We start from the raw sequence: 12,319 nt of genomic DNA on the forward strand, positions 1-12,319 counted from the left end.
CATGCAGTACAGTGTGGTCACTTCACAGAATGAATAAAACACTGTTCTCTACACTCAAACGGTTAAAGTTTAATCGACACGAGTTGGCAAGACCATTATAAACTGAAACTGCCATTTTGTGTAACAATAAATAAAAAATATTGTCCCGAACCTACATCAGACAGTACATTCAGATACCAGGCAGGTCAGCACCTACCGTATAAACACATTCCACCTCCATAACTATTAAAACTTCCGACAGGACAGTGAGCCAGTCTTTCCTAATCATTGAATCAGTTTAGAGAAATAAAAAACATGTTGTTTTGACAGACCGACAATACTGAGATAACGTCTTCTTTGCAAATGTTATTTGGCAGTAAACCTCTGTTCTCAGAGTATGTTTGTTAAGTGTGTGTGGGTTTGACTGTTCTTGGTTTACATTTCCCGTAAGGAAAAGCATCTCAGTGAATCTCTCGAATAGACCCTCTTGAACTCACAATTCATCCTGCAGAAAGAAAGAAAAGTTCATAGTTAACATGCTATTAAAATATTACAACATAATCCATTTGGATTACATTTGCGGTGGTGAACCTTCACGAATATACTGCGACAAAGTCATGTTGAGAATATATGCTCATATTGCAGTTTGATACACTGAGCCAACACAATCCACAGTCACTTCAATCAGACTATTAGCAGTTGTCTTGGCTGAATTAGCTAAGCCAGTAATTACAGAGCCCAGAAGCCAAACTATCACTTAAAAGTCTATGCCAGAGAATAAGATCACTCTGCTTGACTGCAAAAGGCAAGAGGTATCTACTAAGATTAAAAAGCAACATGGTGATCGCAGAGTTACTGAACCGCGTAAGAAGCTTACCTTGAAGTTGGCAGCCTTGCCATGTAACCATGGAGATAGCTGCTGGAGCCTCTGACGGTGGAGGTTGGCGATGTTAGTAGCATCCCGGCTGTTGACTTGCTCCCCTCCCTGGTCATGCTGGAGGACGGAGGGAGGGATGATAGAGGGACGGGTGGATAGAGGGATAGATGAAAGGATGAGGGAGGGATGGAGACAGAGAAGTTAGGGTACAGTGCTCTGAGGTATAGGTCTTCACTGGTCCAAACAGTTGGACCCATTCCGAAATGTACCTGGGGCTTTCCCACTCGGACCCAATATGCATAAATAAAAAAATGTAAATATAGGAGACCAGTTCCAAACGGACCAGAGGACAACTAGACCCGTTCAGGATAGACCTGGGATTGAGACCCGGTCTGATCAGAGTGAAACAAGCAGCAGAAAATTAATTGAAGCTACTTTACTAACTGGAGCTGAACACGCGAGAGAGGTGCTGCTCTAGCAGCCAGTGGAGGGGCCAAACAGAGCAGTGATGGAGACAAGCAACCAATCAAGACAACTCGTGCTAAAGTAAACTAATAGCTGCCATAGCTAGGAAATGTATTATCAAACAGGATTACGTAGTACCGTTTGTCTGCATCATACCGGGAGAAGCTAGTTAAGCTAAGTGAAGCTGCAGTGCATGCGCTTTCCCATCCTACAGTTACAAATAACAACTCCATTCAGAATATTAAGTTGCAGCCAACCTGTTGTCTCTTGCAGTGGAAGCTGCTGGGGTGGAGGACAGCTCATAATGGCTGGAATGGAGTCAATGGAATGGTATTAAACAAAGACGTGGTTTCCATGTGGTTGATACCACTCCATTGACTCCATTCCAGCCATTTTTATGAGTCGTCCTCCCCTCAGCAGCCTCCGCTGGTCTCTTGGTCATTGTAGCCTATCCTTCTCCTTTAACTTTTAATTCCATCTTCCATTGATTAGATATCTCCTAACTTTTGCCACACATGGAGGCTCTGTGACTATAGTCTATTGCCGTATTGATGACTTATGATTGGCCAACAAGCAGCTACATGCGCCACGCTCCACTCTCTGCAAGCAAGAGCAGTATAAATGATACAATTTCACTCTACTGCAGAAGTCTTGTTCGGATATGTACGGCCCATCCGGACAAGTCAGTTAAAATTACAAATATCGAGACAATCATATCAGATCCAACACATAACCGTGGCATTATTTAGAATTCCTGAGCCGGACCTGCGCGGATCCCAGATTGGGTCTCGGGTATTAGGGTACCGATTGGATCCATGAAGACCTCTACTCTGGGGGACTGACTGGGCCTCTCCAAAAATATTAAATGGTAAACAACTTTAGGAAAGAGGTCCTCGTACAAAATACGAGATAAAACAAGAATATCCTTCTACTGGAACTTCTGATACATATTAAACAAATGTCTTTAACTTGTAGCTTGATTTCCAGTCTAACAAGAACAGGAAGATGTAAGCGAACAATACGCTGGTATGATGAAAACAAACTATCATTGCACATTGTGTTCACTTTTCAATAACTTACCTGGATAAATAGCTAACACATAAAAAATAAATACAAATAAAAATCAGGAGTCTCTTACCTTCTTGGTGCCCAGGTGTGGGTAGAATCAGACGCTGGGATAGGCTGTGATTCCAGCTGACTGACAGGTTTGATAGTGGGCCTGACAGTCTACTTTCCCTGCCCTCAAGCTTCCCGTTACCATCTTGACAAAGACAAAGTCTGCATTAGAAAACATTACCCTATTCCCTGTAGTGCTCTACTATCGACCAGGGCCCATAGGGAGACGCAGCCAAAACCATTTCCATCCGATAACTCAAACCTCAACAAATAATGTCCAGATGTTTTTTCCCCAGTGGATATAAAGTGTATGAATTGCCTGCCTGGCTGGGCTGTGGGACAGTGGTTGTGCAGTGACAATTCAAATGACATTGTTAACAGGCATAACTAATGTGATTAATAAGGAGCATCCAGACGCTGCACTTGATGAATTTATGAAATTGCTTCTTCCAATTATTGATAAACATACACCTGTTAAGACACTGACTGTTAGAACTGTTAAGGCTCCATAGATTGATGAGGAATTGAAGAACTATATAGTTGAAAGAGATTGGGCAAAAGGAGTGGCTAATAAGTTTGGCTGCACATCTGTCTGGCTGACTTACTGCAAATTGAGAAATGTGACTAAATTCAACAAAAAGAAGAAACTGTATTATGTAGCCAAGATCAATGACAAAGAATTATGGGAAAAACAAGAGCACTTTAAATGACATTATGGACAGAAAGACAAATTCAACTCAATCTTTCATCGAATCAGATGGCTTATTCATCACAAAACCATTTTAAGTTGCCAATTATTTAAATGATTTCTTCATTGGCAAAGATGAGCTAACTTAGGCAGGAAATGCCAAGAACGAACAGTGAGCCATCGTATTCATGCATTCAAAAACAAAAGGGGGGGAAAAGCATTGCAAGTTTGAATTTTGTAAAAGTGTGGGAGAGGTGGAAATATTATTGTTATCGATCAATAATGACAAACATCCTGGCATTGACAACTTATATGGAAAGCTACTGAAGATGGTAGCTGACTATAGCCACTCCTATCTGGCATATCTTTAATCTGAGCCTAGAGGAAAGTCTGGCCTCAGGCCTGGAGGGAAGCCAAAGTAATTCTGCTACCCAAGAGTGGTCAGGTGGCCTTTACTGGTTCTAACAGCAGACCTATAAGCTTGCTGCCAGCTCTTAGCAAACTGTTGGAGAAAAAATAAATGTGTTTGACCAAAGAGAATTAAATTTGTAAACAAATTAACAGACTTTGAGCATGCTTATATAGAAGGGCACTCAACATGTACTGCATTGACACAAATGACTGATGATTGGTTGAAAGAAATTGATAAGAATATTGTGGGAGCTGTACTGTTAAATTTCAGTGCAGCCTTTGAAATTATTGATCGCAACCAGTTGCTGGAAAAAAAAAAAAAAAAAAACTTATCATGGATTCAGAGTTTTCTTTAATGGAAGCTTCTCTAAAGTCAAACATGTAAAGTGTGGTGTATTGCAGGGCAGCTCTCTAGGGCCTCTACTCTTTTCTATGTTTACCAATGACCTGCCATTGGGATTAAACAAAGCATGTGTCGAGGTATGCTGATAATTCAACTATATACGCATCAGCAACCATAGCTAATAAAGTCACTGAAACCCTTAACAAAGAGTTGCAGTCTGTTTTGGAATGGGGGTGGGGTCAGTAATAAACTGGTCCAGAAAAATCATTCTATTTGGTACAAATCATTCCCTAAGTTCTAGACCTCAGCTGAAGCTGGTAATGAAGGGTGTGGCTGTTGAACAAGTTGAGGTGTCACGACTTCCGCCGAAGTTGACTCCCCTGCCTGTTCGGGCGGTGCTCGGCGGTCGTCGTCACCGTCCTACTAGCCGCCACCGATCCCTTTTTCGTTTGTCTGTTTGTTTTGTCTTATTAGTTGCACCTGTTTTTTGTTTCGTAATTAGCTTCCCTATAATTAGGAGTTTAACCCACCCTTGTTTTGTGCGGGATTGTTTTTTGTTACGTGTGTGATTTTTGGGTGTTTGGCAAGTGGTCTCTCTGCGCCCTGGATGTTCGGGCTTATTTCAGTTTTGTTAAGTAAAAATATAAGGAATATTTTTCCAAGCGGCTCTCTCTCTCTGCGTCTGGTTCTTTCGCCAACCTAGTCCCGCGTGACAGAATCCCGCACCTCAAAAAAATGGAACCAGCAGGAGCAGCCGCATCTCCTCTCCCATCGATGGAGGAAAGGGTCCTCCATCACACCAGTGTTCTCCACAGAATTGGGTCGGCGATGGACCAAATGATGGAGAGGATGGATCGATGGGAGAGGAGTGGCCTTCCCACCTCATCTCCAGCACCCCCTCCTCCAACACCTCCTGTTCCTGTTACACCATCCGGTTCCGGGGCTCTTCGGCTGGCGCTCCCACGGGAGTATGATGGAACGGCGGCCGGGTGTCAGGGGTTTCTTCTCCAGCTGGAGCTTTACCTGGCGACCGTTCGTCCCACTCCCTCCGGAGAGGAGAGCGTGAGTGCTCTCGTCTCCTGTTTGACTGGACGAGCTCTTGAATGGACCAACGCAGTGTGGAATGGCCCAGACTTGGCGAGGGATCATTACCCTGAGTTCACCCGCCGATTCCGAGCTGTGTTTGACCACCCACCAGAGGGTCGTGCGGCGGGTGAACGGCTGTTCCACCTGCGTCAGGAGACGAGGAGCGTACAGGACTTTGCCCTGGAGTTCAGGACCTTGGCTGCAGGAGCAGGGTGGAACGACAGGGCCTTAATAGACCATTTCCGATGTAGCCTTAGGGAGGACGTCCGCAGGGAGCTAGCGTGTCGGGACACCACACTCACGCTGGAGGAACTTATTGACATGGCCATCCGTCTCGACAACCTGCTGGCTGCCCGCGGACGTTCGGAACAGGTCCTGTCGTTCCCACCTCCCAGCTCTCCTGCTCCTATCCCTATGGAGTTAGGGGGGGGCAGCGTCAAGTGGGACCGGAGGAGGAGTGCCCTCCTGCACCAGTTGTGGTCGGCGAGGGCACACTGCCGACCGGTGCTGGAGGAACTCTTCTGGGAGTCGGGAGGGCAGGCGGAACACTACTCGATCACCCCAGGTGAGTCAGCACCAGACTTACCCAGAGCTTCCTGTTAGTCATATGTATGTGTTAACCTATTTCCCCGGGTTTTCTCCCTCTCTACAGCATAAGGCGCTAGTCGATTCAGGCGCAGCTGGGAATTTTATTGATCGGGGGCTCGCATGAAGGCTAGGGATTCCCCTTGTGTCGTTAGACCTACCTTTCCCCGTGCACTCCTTAGATAGCCGACCATTAGGGTCAGGAATGGTCAGGGAGGCCACGGTACCACTGGACATGGTAACGCAGGGTAGTCATAAGGAGCAGATTAGTCTGTTCCTTATCGACTCACCTGCGTTTCCAGTGGTATTGGGAATTCCCTGGCTAGCTCAGCACAACCCGGTGATTTCCTGGCAACAGGGGGCTCTTAAGGGGTGGTCAGAGGAGTGTTCAGGCAGGTGTCTAGGAGTTGCTGTTGGTGCGACTACGGTGGAGAGTCCAGACCAGGTTTCCCCCGTGCGCATTCCCTCTGAATATGCCGATTTGGCTATCGCCTTCAATAAAAAGAAGGCGACCCAATTACCACCCCATCGACGAGGGGACTGCGCAATAAACCTCCTGGAGAACGCTGAACTTCCTAGGAGTCACGTGTATCCTTTGTCCCAGGAGGAGACAGCGGCTATGGAGACATATGTTACTGAATCACTGGGACAGGGATACATTCGGCCCTCCGCATCACCTGTCTCCTCGAGCTTCTTTTTTGTGAAGAAGAAGGATGGCGGTTTACGCCCGTGCATTGATTATCGAGGTCTAAATTCCATCACAGTGGGGTTTAGTTACCCACTACCTCTCATCGCTACGGCGGTGGAATCATTTCACGGGGCACGCTTCTTCACAAAATTGGACCTGAGGAGTGCGTATAATCTGGTGCGTATCCGGGGAGGAGATGAGTGAAAAACCGCATTTAGTACTACATCTTGTCATTATGAGTACCGCGTCATGCCATATGGGTTGAAAAATGCTCCAGCTGTCTTTCAATCCTTCGTAGATGAGATTCTCCGAGACCTGCTCGGGCAGGGAGTGGTAGTGTACATTGATGACATCTTGATCTACTCTGCCACCCGCGCGGCGCATGTGTCTCTGGTGCGTAAGGTACTTGGGCGACTGCTGGAGCATGACCTGTATTGCAAGGCGGAGAAATGTGAGTTCTTCAAACATGCCGTTTCCTTCCTGGGTTATCGTATTTCCACCCACGGGGTGGTGATGGAGGATGACCGCGTTACAGCCGTGCGTAATTGGCCGACTCCGACCACGGTGAAAGAGGTGCAATGGTTTTTAGGGTTTGCCAATTACTACCGGAGGTTTATCCGGGGTTTTGGTCAGGTGGCTGCTCCCATTACCTCACTGCTGAAGGGAGGACCGGTGCGCTTGCGTTGGTCAGCAGAGGCGGACAGAGCTTTCAGTTGTCTGAAGGAGCTGTTTACCAATGCGCCCGTGTTGGCGCATCCGGACCCCTCTTTAGCGTTCATAGTGGAGGTGGACGCGTCCGAGGCGGGGGTCGGGGCCGTGCTGTCCCAGCGCTCGGGCGAACCACCCAAGCTCCGCCCTTGTGCCTTCTTTTCGAGGAAGCTCGGTCCGGCGGAGCGAAACTATGATGTGGGGGACCGGGAGTTGTTAGCTGTAGTCAAGGCTCTGAAGGTGTGGAGACATTGGCTTGAGGGGGCGAAACACCCTTTTCTCATCTGGACTGATCATCGTAATCTCGAGTACATCCGGGAAGCGAGGAGACTAAATCCGCGTCAGGCTAGATGGGCCATGTTTTTCACCCGGTTCCAGTTCACCATCTCGTACCGACCAGGCTCCCAAAACACCAAGGCCGACGCGCTGTCCCGTCTCTATGATACCGAGGAGCGGTCCGTTGAGCCAACTCCCATCATTCCACCTTCATGTCTTGTGGCACCGGTGGTATTGGGGGTGGACGCGGAGATAGAGAGAGCCTCACGGTTAGAGCAGACCCCTCCTAACTGTCCAGCGGGGGTTCAGTACGTGCCATTCTAGACTCGAGACGCCGGGTGAGGGGCCTACAGTACCTCGTGGACTGGGAGGGGTACGGTCCGGAGGAGAGATGCTGGGTTCCGGTGGGGGACATTTTAGATCCTACTCTACTGAGAGACTTCCAACGCCTCCACCCGGATCGCCCGGCACCTCGCCCTCCGGGTCGTCCTCGAGGCCGGTGGTGGCGCGCTGCAGGAGCCGCGCGTCAGGAGGGGGGGTACTGTCACGACTTCCGCCGAAGTTGACTCCCCTGCGTGCTCGGCGGTCGTCGTCACCGTCCTACTAGCCGCCACCGATCCCTTTTTCGTTTGTCTGTTTGTTTTGTCTTATTAGTTGCACCTGTTTTTTGTTTCGTAATTAGCTTCCCTATAATTAGGAGTTTTTTTTGTTACGTGTGTGATTTTTGGGTGTTTGGCAAGTGTTCTCTCTGCGCCCTGGATGTTCGGGCTTATTTCAGTTTTGTTAAGTAAAAATATAAGGAATACTTTTCCAAGCGGCTCTCTCTCTCTGCGTCTGGTTCTTTCGCCAACCTAGTCCCGCGTGACATGAGGTGACTAAATTACTTGGCATTACATTCGATTTAATCTGTTTTGACCATGACAATGGTTGTATAGGTGGGGATAGGTATGTCTGTAATGAAGAGATGCTCTGCTTTTTTGACACCACTCCAAAAAGCAAGTTGTTTTTTATTTATTTAACCAGGTAGGCTAGTTGAGAACAAGTTCTCATTTGCAACTGCGACCTCGCCAAGATAAAGCATAGGAATTCGACACATACAACACAGAGTTACACATGGAATAAACAAAACATAGTCAATAATACAGTAAAACAAAAGAAAACAAAACATCTATATACAGTGAGTGCAAATGAGGTAAGATATGGGAGTTAATGCAATAAATAGGCCACGGTGGCAAAGTAATTACAATATAGCAATTAAACACTGGAATGGTAGATGTGCAGAAGATGAATGTGCAAGTAGAGATACTGGGGTGCAAAGAAGCAAGATAAATAAATAAATACTGTATGGGGATGAGGTAGGTAGATATCCCATCTGTAAACAGCCCATCTATGTACAGGTGCAGTGATCTGTGAGCTGCTCTGACAGCTGGTGCTTAAAGCTAGTGAGGGAGATATGAGTCTCCAGCTTCAGAGATTTTGAAGTTTGTTCCAGTCATTGGCAGCAGAGAACTGGAAGGAAAGACAACCACAGGAAGAATTGGCTTTGGGGGTGACAAGTGAGATATACCTGCTGGAGCGCGTGCTACGAGTGGGTGCTGCTATGGTGACCAGCGAGCTGAGATAAGGCGGGGCTTTACCTAGCAGAGACTTGTAGATAACCTGTAGCCAGTGGGTTTGGCGACGAGTATGAAGCGAGGGCCAACCAACGAGAGCGTACAGGTCGCAATGGTGGGTAGTGTATGGGGCTTTGGTGACAAAACAGATGGCACTGTGATAGACTGCATCCAGTTTGTAGAGTGTTGGAGGCTATTTTATAGATGACATCACCGAAGTCGAGGATTGGTAGGATGGTCAGTTTTACGAGAGTATGTTTGGCAGCATGAGTGAAGGATGCTTTGTTGCGATATTGGAAGCCAATTCTAGATTTAATTTTGGATTGGAGATGCTTAATGTGAGTTTACAGTCTAACCAGACACCTAGGTATTTGTAGTTGTCCACGTATTCTAAGTCAGAGCCGTCCAGAGTAGTGATGCTGGACGGGCGAGCAGTGATCGGTTGAATAGCATGCATTTAGTTTTACTTGCGTTTAAGAGCAGTTGGAGGCCACAGAAGGAGAGTTGTATGGCATTGAAGCTCGTCTGGAGGTTAGTTAACACAGTGTCCAAAGAGGGGCCATAAGTATACAGAATGGTGTCGTCTGCGTAGAGGTGTACCAGAGAATCACCAGCAGCAAGAGCAACATCATTGATGTATACAGAGAAGAGAGTCAGCCCGAGGATTGAACCCTGTGGCACCCCCATAGAGACTGCCAGAGGTCCGGACAACAGGCCCTCCGATTTGACACACTGAACTCTATCAGACAAGTAGTTGGTAATCCAGGCGAGGCAATCATTTGAGAAACCAAGGCTGTCGAGTCTGCCAATAAGAATGTGGTGATTGACAGAGTCGAAAGCCTTGGCCAGGTCGATGAATACGGCTGCACAGTAATGTCTCTTATCGATGGCAGTTATGATGTCGTTTAGGACCTTGAGCGTGGCTGAGGTGCCCCCATGACCAGCTCTGAAACCAGATTGCATAGCAGAAAAGGTACGGTGGGATTCGAAATGGTCGGTAATTTGTTTGTTAACTTGGCTTTCGAAGACCTTAGAAAGACAGGGTAGGATAGATATAGGTCTGTAGCAGTTTGGGTCAAGAGTGTCACCCCCTTTGAAGAGGGGGATGACCGCGGCAGCTTTCCAATCTTTGGGAATCTCAGACGATAAAAAAGAGAGGTTGAACAGGCTAGTAATAGGGGTTGCAACAATTTCGGCAGATCATTTTAGAAAGAGAGGGTCCAGATTGTCTAGCCCGGCTGATTTGTAGGGGTCCAGATTTTGCAGCTCTTTCAGAACATCAGCTATCTGGATTTGGGTAAAGGAGAAATGGTGGGGGCTTTGGCGGGTTGCTGTGGAGGGTGCCGGGCAGTTGACCGGGGTAGGGGTAGCCAGGTGGAAAGCATGGCCAGCCATAGAGAAATGCTTATTGAAATTCTCAATTATAGTGGATTTATCGGTGGTGACAGTGTTTCCTAGCCTCAGAGCAGTGGGTAGCTGGGAGGAGGTGCTTTTATTCTCCATGTACCTCACAGTGTCCCAGAACTTTTTTTGAGTTAGTAGTACAGGATGCAAATTTCTGCTTGAAAAAGCTAGCCTTAGCTTTCCTAACTGCCTGTGTATATTTGTTCCTAACTTCCCTGAAAAGTTGCATATCACGGGGGCTATTCGATGCTAATGCAGAACGCCACAGGTTGTTTTTGTGCTGGTCAAGGGCAGACAGGTCTGGAGTGAACCAAGGACTATATCTATCCCTAGTTCTACATTTTTTGAATGGGGCATGCTTATTTAAGATGGTGAGGAAGGCACTTTTAAAAGAATAGCCAGGCATCATCTACTGACGGGATGAGGTCAATGTCATTCCAGGATACCCCGGCCAGGTCAATTAGAAAGGCCTGCTCGCAGAACTGTTTTAGGGAGCGTTTGACAGTGATGAGGGGTGGTCGTTTGGTCGCAGACCCATTACGGATGCAGGCAATGAGGCAGTGATCGCTGAGATCTTGATTGAAAACAGCAGAGGTGTATTTGGAGGGCGAGTTAGTTAGGATGACATCTATGAGGGTGCCCGTGTTTACGGATTTGGAGTTGTACCTGGTAGGTTCATTGATAATTTGTGTGAGATTGAGGGCATCAAGCTTGGATTGTAGGATGGCCGGGGTGTTAAGCATGTCCCAGTTTAGGTCACCTAGCAGCACGAGCTCAGAAGATAGTTGTGCAGGCTCTAGTTTTGTATAATCTTGATTATTGTCCAGTCGTGTGGTCGAGTGCTGCAAGGAAAGACCTAGTTAAACTGCAGCTGGCCCAGAACAGAGCGCCACGTCTTGCTCTTCATTGTGGCCAGAGGGCTGATATAAATACTATGCATGCCAGTCTCTCTTGGCTAAGAGTTGAGGAGAAACTGACCGCATCACTTTTTATAATAAACACAAATGTGTTGAAAATCCCAAATTGTTTGCATAGTCAACTTACACAGCTGACACACACTTACCCTACCAGACATGCCACCAGGGGTCTTTCCACAGTCCCCAAATCCAGAACAAATTCAAGAAAGTGTATTATATAGAGACATTATTGCATGGAACTTTGTTCCATCACATACTGCTCAAATAAACAGCAAACCTGGATAAAAAAAAAACAGTGCCTTTGGAAAGTATTCAGACCCCTTTACTTTTTCTGCATTTTGTTATATTACAGCCTTATTCTAAAACACGCAATACCTCATTTTGACAAAGCAAAGTTTAGATTTTTTTTTGCAAATGTATTAAAAATAAAAACAGAAATACCTTATTTACATAAGTATTTAGACCCCTTGCTGAGACTCGTAATTGAGCTCAGGTCATCCTGTTTCCATTGATCATCCTTGAGATGTTTCTACAACTTGATTGGAGTCCACCTGTGGTAAATTCAATTGATTGAACATGATTTGGAAAGGCACACACACACCTGTCGATATAAGGTCCCACAGTTGACAGTGCATTAGAATAAGGCTGTAATATAACAAAATGCAGAAAAAGTAAAGGGGTCTGAATACTTTCCAAAGGCACTGTGCATTTAAAAAAAAGCACATGTAGCCTACTTATCAATAAATACACACACCATCTAGCAAAAACCAAGCCATGTGGTCGAAGGAATTGTCCGTAGCGCTCCGAGACAGGATTGTGTCTTAGGCACAGATCTAGGGAGGGGTACCAAAACATTTCTGCAGCATTAAAGGTCCAAGAACACAGTGGCCTCAATCATTCTTAAAAACCACCAAAACTCTTCCTAGAGGTGGCTGCCCGGCCAAACGGCGCAATCGAGCACCCGATGGTCACTCTGACAAAGCTCTAGAGTTCCTCTGTGGAGAAACTTTCAGAAGGACAACAATCTCTGCAGCACTCCACCAATTAGTCCTTTATGGTACCATGGCCAGATGGAAGGCCGCTTAGACCTTGCCAAAAGGCACCTTAAGACTCTCAGACCATGAGAAACAAGATGATCTGGTCTGATGAAACCAAGATTGACC

The 12,319-nt window shown here is 46.6% G+C and overlaps 1 pseudogene; it reads right to left on the minus strand.

Moving 5' to 3' along the window:
- Window positions 1-472: 472 nt before the first annotated feature.
- Window positions 473-12,319, minus strand: part of LOC129821578 (dnaJ homolog subfamily C member 10-like) — a 47,430-nt pseudogene continuing 35,583 nt past the window's right edge.

The sequence above is a fragment of the Salvelinus fontinalis genome, chromosome 23 (genome assembly GCF_029448725.1).
Source record: "Salvelinus fontinalis isolate EN_2023a chromosome 23, ASM2944872v1, whole genome shotgun sequence".
Classification (NCBI taxonomy): Eukaryota; Metazoa; Chordata; class Actinopteri; order Salmoniformes; family Salmonidae; genus Salvelinus; species Salvelinus fontinalis.